This window comes from Meleagris gallopavo, chromosome 1, assembly GCF_905368555.1.
Source record: "Meleagris gallopavo chromosome 1, MGAL_WU_HG_1.1, whole genome shotgun sequence".
Classification (NCBI taxonomy): domain Eukaryota; kingdom Metazoa; phylum Chordata; class Aves; order Galliformes; family Phasianidae; genus Meleagris; species Meleagris gallopavo.
In genome coordinates, this window is record NC_139404.1 from 150,444,535 (window position 1) to 150,455,151 (window position 10,617).

Genomic DNA, 10,617 nt, shown 5'->3' on the forward strand with positions numbered 1-10,617 from the left:
TTCCTGGCAGTAGTCCATACAGCCTTAACATTAAAATAAAGGAATGCAGTTGTAATACCAGAAACATCCTGGAAGAAGCTTATGGTCTCTCTAGGGGACAAAAGGATTCTATATGTCTGATTTTAGCTAGAAATGTAACTGCTAGCAGCATTTAGAAGTCTAGAAGTGTAAGTCAGAAAAGACTAAACTGTAAGGAAAGCCATGCTTCCTTACAGCCTCAAGGGAAAGTAAAATATTCCCCATGTAAGACATGTGAGAATGAGTGTTGTTGTAAGAACAAAAAAACAGACAAAAAAAAAAACAACAAACAAACAAAAAAACAAGTTTTGGGGTGCAGTAAACTCAACAGTACCATATCAAGTCTAAACGATATGTTTTAAAACAAAAGCCTAATACAGAAACAGCTTCCTTTGTTATGGTTTCATATTTTCCATCTATTTCCATTTGTTAAAGGTTAGAAGAAAAAACTGCATGCTACATTTGTAGGATCTTTTGAGTTTCTTTTTCCTCTTCACACTGAAAGCTTTGAAGAAAGCTTTGGTTTAATCTTTCCATATCACTTGCAGCTTTATCTAGGATTCTAGCTCTGTGTTTTTCACAATGCACTTTACTGAGGAAATGTGGCCCATGACAGTGACTCAGGCAGTAACACTGAATTTCTCATCAGTTATTTTTTTGATGACAAACTGCTTTCAGAAGCAACATTGTATTTTGGAGAATAACTTGTCTCCATAGCTATGTATGAGAAACAGAACAGTCACTCCATAGTTTTAATTCTATTCCAGCTTCTTTTTATTAACCAGATTATGACATGTGGTAACATCATCAAACCTAAGAAAATCCTTCTAAAATGACACAGGTATGATCATATGCCAGTACAAAAATTATCCAGTTTGAATCAAATGAAGTATCTCTGTCAATGTGAGAGTTCAAATTGAAGTGATCTTACATTAATATTTTCTCTCTTTTCACTTGCCAAAGCTTCAAATTGGTCTTGTCTGAAATCTGCAGATCAGTTTAATTTTGGACAAAAGTAGGGAAGACTAAAGAGCCCTGCCATGGGGCTAGCCTGGGTCAAAACAGGATGGTGAGAGCCACGTTAGGGAGCAGTAAACTCCCAGTGTGTCCTGGGAATACAGAATATAGCTTTTGTCCCACCACTTTTGGATGTCTTAGGATAGGACCTAAATGAAAGAGTTTTTTGTTGTATGAGTTAGATCTCCCTTCAGAAGTAATATTCACATTTGAACTACTTGCATATATCTTTTAAAGCTTAATTTTGCACTATTCTGCATTGAACAAAGGTCTTTCAGCATACCTGAGAGTCAAAGAGAAATCAAAAAGATAAAAATCAAGGTGCTTTCTAGACACCTTAACAACTTGCACAAATACTCTTACATTTCAGTTGTTCATCTGTGTCTATTTGCAGTGTAAAAATTAATCCCTGCACAAAGTAGAAGACTGTTGCCATTCATTGGAACCTTAATTACTGGAAAAGTATAAACTGTTCATCACTGTTGCTTGTAAGATTATTATTATTATTATTATTATTATTATTATTATTAGAGTAATTACCATTATTCATGATATAATGTGATATATTTCATATTATCATCTCAAGTAATTTCCATACAAGTCTTTGCCCCATACATTTCTGCATGGGCCCTGGTGAAAGTGAAGACAGGAGTGTAATGTTGATTCTCCTCTTCACCCTTCTTAGATTTTGAAAATCTGTGTTTTCACACAAAGTGTCATATCCATATTTCATCACTTATAGATTTTGTGTCTAAGCATTATCAGGAATTAGTTGTGTCTAAAATCAAGTGGTCTTTGGGTCGCATCCATTAGGCAGCTAAATATTTGTAACACAGGTATCCTTGCTTGGATGGTAATCTTCATTTCAGATTTTGAAAATCAGTCACCAAAGAGGTAAGGAATGTTGCTTCATTTCCAACACTGTATCTGCAGCAAAGCATATCATTGGCCCATACTGGAGGAAGTATATTACTTTTTTATACCTCATTCACCTAGCCTAATGCAATAAATAAGATAAAATGTATTTCTCTCTAGTTTTATAATTAATCTGAGGAGTGGCAAGTTTCCTAAAGAGAAAGCAAAGATAAAAAGCTCCTACCTCAAAGATCTTACAAATTACCTAATACTAATAAGTGTAACTTCTCAACAAGATAGTCACTGTATTCCAGGTAGCCTGAATGTCGTTTTAGAGATCAAATATTCATTTCAATCAAACAAATCTCTGTTTTCTCCCACTAAGCAGTGTTATATATCTGCAATGAGTTTGAGATTAAGAGATCATGGCTACACTAAACAAATAAACTTTTGTTATGCTTTACCCATGTTTGAAAAAGGAGAGATTCTCTGTGAGAGAACAGCAACAAATTCATAGCTATTTTCTAAATAAGATGCAGTGATCTGATACAAATAAAATGCACTCATTTTTTTCCTATTCAAGTTAAGTCTCCCTAAGCTACCTAATACAAATATTATTTTCCAGTAGCTGAAATCATTTACCTACACCTCTAGAAAGCCATGAATGCAAATCCATTTCAGTTACTAGGGTAGTTTTCACCAGCTTATTTGCATCAGACACTAATGTCTTTTGTAGTGGCTGTTGTTTTCGACCTGTCAAATAATTTTTCAAGGTCTGCATAAAGCAAATAGTACTTTTTATTTCCCTACATTTTTATATTGTTTTAATATTCACTATTTACATTGTAAAATCTGCAATTTTCAGTTCAAGAGAATTTATGAATATTTTATATATGTTCATTTTAGATTTCATGTAACATATTACTGTTTAGAAGCAATCTAGCTAGAAGATCATCCTTTACTGTCCTGTTTCATGTTGATTATTTTGCCATTATTTTTCTTCCAGGAGTTCCAAGTTTTTTTTTTTTTTTACCTCTTTCATACTCTGTTTCTCTCTGTAAATTTAGCAACGATCTAAAATCTTAAAGCGAACAGGAATAGCTCTGATTTAAGAAAGAGAAACCAGTGTACAAGAACCACTTCACAAACATAAGGCAAACAAGCAATCCTTAAATTCGCTTCTATTGATCTTAAAGAGCAGCCTCAAATTGATTGAAGGGATTCAGCCAAAATAGGAAGTTCTTGTGGTGAGCTGGCTAATACAGTCTGGCTGGAATACCTCCCAAATGCTTCCTTTGGTCAGCCAAATTCCAAGGCTTTGCTGAACCAGAGGACACTTTGAATAAAGGATTTCTTAGAATTTGTTTTGCCATGGTCAGGTACTCTGCTAATGACACATGATTCAGTTCTTGAGCAAATTCAGATAAAGTAGAAAAATGTTTCCCTGCTTGCCTGAAAGAATTCCATGAATAAGAGATGCTTCAATTAACTGAAGTTTTCTGCTTAGCTTTTCTGAGCTTCTTGGTGTACAGCACTCACCAGTTTCCAGTGATTCAGAAGAAAGCATGGAAGTGCTAGTGGCACATGTTCCTGCATGTTCATAATATGAACATGTCAAGATTGTGTTTGATAAAATAACATTCATCCAGAAAAGTGTTCCATGAAGGGGGTACAAGATGTAGCTTGTGAGACACTAGGAAATACCAATTCTTGGTAGTAGGCAAAGGCAAAAACAAACAGTCCTCACCTGTCTTGCAAAATCGGGTTCTGAGGAAATACTTGTAACTCTATTGCCAGGATTTTGCTAGAAAGAGCTGGTTTCCTTTGCTGAATCTGGGCCACAGAACATTCAGCTCTGTACTTTGCCTGATGAAAATTAGACTCTGCTCTAGATGACAACAAACAAAGAAGGTAAAGATAACATTATCTTCTCTGTACAGGATTGGAACTAAGCTGTAAAATCCTTCCCCATAGTCACTTTGCCAAGCTAGAACAAAGTGAACTCCTAGGGCAGGACTCTGAAGAACTGATGTTTCAGCATCAGGCCTCCCAGGCCCAGTGACTTCTCTAGCAAATTTTTTCTTCTTTGACCTAGAACAATACCAATATATCTTTCTCTAGAATATAGCCAATGCACCAATATATCTTCTCTTTCTCTAGTTTCTTTCTATCCTACCGTTACTGATTTTATGTCAACTTCCTTCTAACATATAAATATCTTCTGACTGCTACTATTACTGTTTCTCTCACTGCTCATGTTCAGCGTGTGAAATAAAACATAGGAAGTACTGAAGTCCATCATCTAGCGTGACAGAATAAGATGAAGTTTTACTTAGATTTTGGGCATCTAGTTCTGGTGAGGAAGAGATGAACTAATCTTTCTGAAGCTAAGTGAGAATCTGAGTTCTGATAAAGTTAGTGGAGAATATACATAAATCCTTCAAAGGTGATCAATTTCACTTTAAAAAAAAAATACAGAATCACAGCAGCTCTACTGGTTTTGGTGGTTTTTTTATTTTATTTGTTTAACTCTGTGACAACTTCCAAACATATGAACTCTTAATCTAGACTCTTTATTATGGACTCACTTCCAATTGCCATCATTATTTTTTCTTTTAAGCTATTTTATGTGTGAAATATGCATAATATTAATGGAAAAGATGCCTGGACTTTAACAATGGTGATTGATGTCTTTCCAGACCCCATCTTGTTATAATTCATAGTTACTGGATGGAGTACTTAAAGAGAATTTTACGAGTATAGTTTTTGGCCCAGATTCTGGCTCTATGGACCTTGTAACACAGAATGGGTGGAATTAGAGAATTTATAATGCAGCCTTCAAAAGTATTTTCCATAGAGGTCAGTTCAGACTGTATTATGGAAATTATGCTTTAAAAGACTGTCAGCCAGCTCATAGCTAGTTTTATCTGGCCAATTTCATTTTGAAAGGGAATCTCCTGGCTACTATTTTATAAGATTATTGATCTCCAGAACTTACAGTGTTCCATCTAGAAGCAGAGGGAATCTAGGAGAGGCAAATGGGAGAGTTCCAGTGAAGGTCTGTGAAAACATTTTTTGGAGGAGGTTGAAAACTATAGGAACTTGGTGGCTGTCTTCACATAGCAGGTGCAACAGCTTCCATGCCAAGGAACAAAAAAAAGACAAGATCTCTAATTTTATTTTTAACAGCATCTTTTGAAGGTTAATATAAGGCAATTTGCCCTGAGGAGAATGAGTGGCCGTGCTTGCTCAGCCTCTTCTTCCTGTGATCATTTTTGACAAGGATGTGATTCACTGGATGTATGAATTGTTTGATTAAGCAAATGACCTGAATGGAAAATATACACTCCAACAGCAAGATGAAAATCAATTATAACATTATTTGTCCTCTCCTAATGTACCTACACTGTAAATGATTCATACCGAACGAGCTCATCCCAGTCATTCAAAGGGAATACCAATGTCTCACTTCCAAATTATTACTCAGAATTGAGTAGGAGGAAATCCCTTGTTTAGAAGTTTGATGGATAATAGAACTCTATCCCAGGATGACTTGGCAGGATAGAAACACTTTCTCTTGGACCTAATTTAAGTCTTATATATTTAATGAGCTGAGTCATATCACAAAGTGAAATAAGTAAGGATAAGAAGTAGATAATTTGAGTGAACACCAAATTATCACATGCATAAATCTGGGCTTCCCCATACAGCATGTGGTGGACTTCCCCTCAATAAAACCAATTTTTTACATCACTATAAAAAGCTACACTTTCAACAAGAGTAATTAGTGAGGATCAGCTGGAGTCTATTTTTGCAATTCTTCAGGAAAAAAAAAAAAAAATTGTTTCGGGGGTTTCTTGGTTTGGGGTTTCTGTTTGTTTCCCGTATTTTTTTTTTTGATCAAACAAAAACAAATTGTACAGAACGATGCTAGAGGCTGAATGGCAGCCTTGGCACCAGTCCACACTTCAGATGGAACAGACCATGCAGAATCCAGTATTTGTACTTCTAGAAAGCATACTGAATGAAATATAATTCTAGGTGTTTATCTTCTCCCTCATCATGGCCTTGGGCAAACAAGGACGCATTGCATATAGCTTACTTCAGCTATGAAATGGATGATCTGAAGGACTATGTTGAGTGGCAAGCAACATAGCACTATGACAGGAACATAAAATCACAGCCAACTCATGGAATAACATTGCATGGCCAAATAAGTTTGAAGCTGAATTGTAACAACTACCATGGTTTGCTTAGTTGCAAAAGCTGCATACACTATAAAATCAGGGGGCTGATCATTTGGGCTATAGAGAACATATTTTAAAAAAGCATAATTGTATTCAGGGGTGGTGAACTGGCTGGAAAGAGATTTGAGTTTTGAGTAGAGTTAGTTATGTTCACTGAAAAGGAATAATCTATATAGAAAAAGTTCCAGTGGCAGAGGGACAATATCTGATAGAGCTAAGAACCTGCATAGAGGCAAGTCACTGAGGAGATCCCAGTTTTACATGGCTAACATGATGGTCTTAATTAACTATGGAAATTTCTGTACGTCAAGCAGAATGATTGCAACTCAGATCTGTAACCTGAAAAGGAAACCACAAGACCTCATGGATCAAGGTCCAGTTTTCTGAAGGGACATGTAGGCCCTGTTTTGGAGCCCATTTTCATGGAAGTTATCCTTAAAACTCTTTATCCCCATATTTTTCTGTTGCTGTAGCTTGGAAGGCAGGAGCAGCGCGACTCCAATATCTACACCCATGAGGAATCCTCAGACTAATCCTCAAACTAATAATTTCTTTGCCTTGGAGGGCTCAGTCTGATAGATTTCATCTCAGCAAACAAATCTCATGATACCTGAGCAAATAGAAGTGAGAGCTCTCCTGAGTTTAGCCTTACTCTCAACATGTCAACACAAGTGCTAATGCTAAGATAATATTGAGAAGAAAAAGTAGAAACGGTTTTGGTTGTGGTTTTTATTTATTAATAATATTAACCTATTTTTTCAGTGTGAGGAAAAGATACATTTTTATATCTGGTTTCAAAAATATTTATGGTTGTATTGTCTGTCTTTTTCCTCAGTGTAGCTGGCCATTCATTCTCTTTGCATTCTAGGTTCCAGTATTTCCAAATTCTCACAAATAATCACATCAGGCTAGAGAGGCTTCCGAGCTTTCTCAGAGGTAATATATTACATGTAGAGCAGTTTTTTTGTCTTGTCACTGCACAAATTTATTTTGCATTTCCCAGTTCTTTTCATGATACCATAGCAAGTGCCTCCTCAGAAATGACTCTTTTTCTCCTTTCATTCTCAGTGAATGTATTGCCCTACTCAAATACACCATATAGTCACCAATAGGAATGTTTACTGAGTAATCATTAATACAAATAAAGCCATCATAGTATATCTCCAAGTCATTATATGTAAAAAGCAGAACTAAAAGAACATTTATTCTTGCATTACTTCTCTCCCAAACTGCAAATGATTTGCGGTACATGCTTAATCATCTTCTTATTTTTTAATGCATTAGGGAATAGATTTTAACATGTTTAAAAGAATACAATGCAGTGTCAAATTAACATTTCTTTTTAAAAATAATAAAAATAATTGTAGCTCATCGTTACTATAACTTGTACTAGAAACTTCTCAGATTTAAGTGTCAGTTTTTCCTGGAGTGAAGTCTGGTGCTCTTCATATCCAGATAAATTTTTCAAGCATGACATTATGGCAGTAAAAAAATAAATAAATACTCAAATAAACAAACAAACACAAACTTTTTTGTTATTTATTTATTTATTTATTTATTTATTTATATAGATAGATAGATAGATAGATAGACAAACAATCTTACACCGGATTTTTCTAGCATCTTATATTTATCTAAACCATTTTCATTACAGTCTATAAAATTCTACAAACAATTATCAATTTTAGCTTTATAAGAAATTTGCTTGGGAAGAAGATTTGTGAAATGATTTATATAAATCTAAGCCACAAAAACTGAATTTCTCTAAGTCCTTCCTGTCTCTAAAGGAAAAGAGAAATGAGTAAGCTGTCTCCTTTTCAGGTGGGGGAAGGGAAAGACAGGAGGACGGAGAAGGATTGTGCCACAAGCACTGAGTATTTGCTTGAGGTCTCACTGTAAATATCTTTTCTGAAAACATTAATTAGTGAACTAAAGTAGAGTAGGATGGGGACAATGTGTCTGTGCTATGTGATTTCTTTATTTATATCTTTTTTGACTGAAATTTGCAATAAATGTGTCTCATTTTTTTGTTTGCTTTTGTTTTTATTATAGTAAATGTTCAGCATTTTGTGACATGATGGGAATTTTAATGAATGCAAAACAAAAGCATTAGTAAGGGGTAATGCCCAGTATATGAATCAGGTAGGTACATGTATTCATTAGCACTGATTACTAACTCTTTCATGCTATTATACATCGTAATGTGGGTCAATCAGATGTATCACAAAAAGTCTTATAAAAGAGTTACTGACACTTTACATGTTCACTTCCAACTCTGGATTGATCCAAAGTTTGTTCACAGAAATGCTCGTATAATCTTAGACTAGGACACCAGAGCTTCCACTCTCTTTTTTCAAAAGTACAACCCTCTTGAGGGGTTTAGAAATGTAAGTGCCCAGAAGAAATGGGTCCTGAAAGGAGTCTGCTCTGAACAGCAACCTTTACATATGTCACAAGCAATGGAATGTTTGTGCCTACCCAGGAGGAATTAACTACTTCCCCTGGCCACTTCAAAGATGAAGTAGCAGCTTTTTTTCTTATTTCTTACTTTTTTTCTTTTAGGATGCCAGTGACATCCTCAACAGGTATGCAGTGCTGAAGAATGCAACTTATTTTATAATAGACCGAGAAAAACAGAGAAATTCTAACAGATTGTGAGAAAAAAAAACACAAAAACATTTCATAAAAAGCATATAATATTGCTGGAGTCTCAGCTGCAATCAGTCACTAGAAAAAGCACAGTCATAAAGATGGAGACCTTTGTCAAAGGAATAAGAGGACAAAATCATACCTCCTGATAGGGCCCTTTTGCAAGTTTGAAAGTTATCCTTTTGACATAGATTTTTTTTTTTAGATTTATTTTCTTAAGAAAATAAAGAAGCACTCTACTCAATTAAAATACCACCAACTGTAATAGGTTAAACCCGTACACTTGCTTTCTGTTTTCTTTATGGAGTTCACTGAGATTATTCAACCTAAGTCAGTAGCAGTTTGGAGCACCAAATGCTAAGATGTCAGTTTTAAAGAGAAATGAAATCTCAATTTTGCTTTTTTTTTTTTTTTTCTCAAATGTGTCCGTCTTCCAATTTTGCCACCAAATTTATTACATTCTTCAAAGCTGTTTATCACAGGAACATGCTTCTAAACACTTAGGTAAGGAAGACAGGGAATACAAGCTTGCATTATGTACATTTAGATTTTCTCACTAGCTGCTCTTATGTGGAAAGGGCTTTTCTGCTACAATCAGGGAGCAAACATTCCTGTCAGTCATCTGATATGAAACCATGTCTTAGGTAACCGTATTCACTTTAGCATTCTGACTATGACAGATAAACCTGCAAGAAAGCTGGAGATGGGCATTTTTTAAGTGAGCGTGGTGATAGGACAAGAGGTCCTTCACAGAAAAAGAGGTTAGATTTAGACTAGATATTAGGAAGAAATTTTTCACTGTAAGAATGGTAAGGTACTGGAACAGGTTGCCCAGAAAAGTTGTCAATGTCCCATTCCTGGAGGCTTTCAAGGCCAGATTGTACAGCGTCCTGGTCAGCCTGATCTAGTGAGAGATGGCAACCCCTTGGCAGTGGGGTTGGAACTAAATGGTCTCTTTAAGTGCCCTTTGAACCCAAATCATTCTGTGATTCTATGTTTCTATTAAATGTCCTACTCTGCCTGCACACTGTTGGAAAAATAAGCAAATACATAGGCACCTACTTTGCAACAGCTTAGATGCTTACGTATTTTAGAGAAATTAAGTCACACTTCCGATAGATTCCTGATGATTTTACTTTTACTTCCTCTTTAAGATTAACTGATTATTGCCGTGATTCTTTAGATTAAAGCATGTCATTTTCCATTCCTATATCATTAATAATTACTTATTTTCTACTTTCATTTTATGCACTTACCTATTTTCTTTGCTTCCTGATCAATAAATAGTAGAAATGTTGTTGTCTGTTATAGAAGGCAAATTAATTTGAGGATGCAAATGGTCCTGTTTTTTTCATTAAATTATTCAGAAGGTTTAGTAGACATTTCCACAGGGTCAGGCTTATCAACTACCTGAGAATTTTGCCATTAAGCCCAGGATAAAATTAATTACACGTCTAATAATCTGTAATCAGAATTGCTATAAGAAGGTCAGACCAGGAAGAATGAAAATTGAATGAATATAAAATCATTGCACATATCTCTGGACTTCAGAATTTCTAGATTTCTAGTATTCTTAAGAAGGCAGTCTCCAAGTAAAATGAAAGAAACATTTTTGGTTTTGGACAATTATCTAAAATGAAACATAGAACAGAGCTCTCACTATTATTTTTCAGAGGTGTAATTTGCAGTGAAAGCAATACAAATACTCCTCTTGTTTTAAAGGGCTTTAAATCACTCTCTGTGAGAAGTGCAGGAGACATTATATTTCTGCACATAGAGATAAACACACAAATGCATTCGCTGTATTTGCAAGAAGAAAATGCACTGTTTG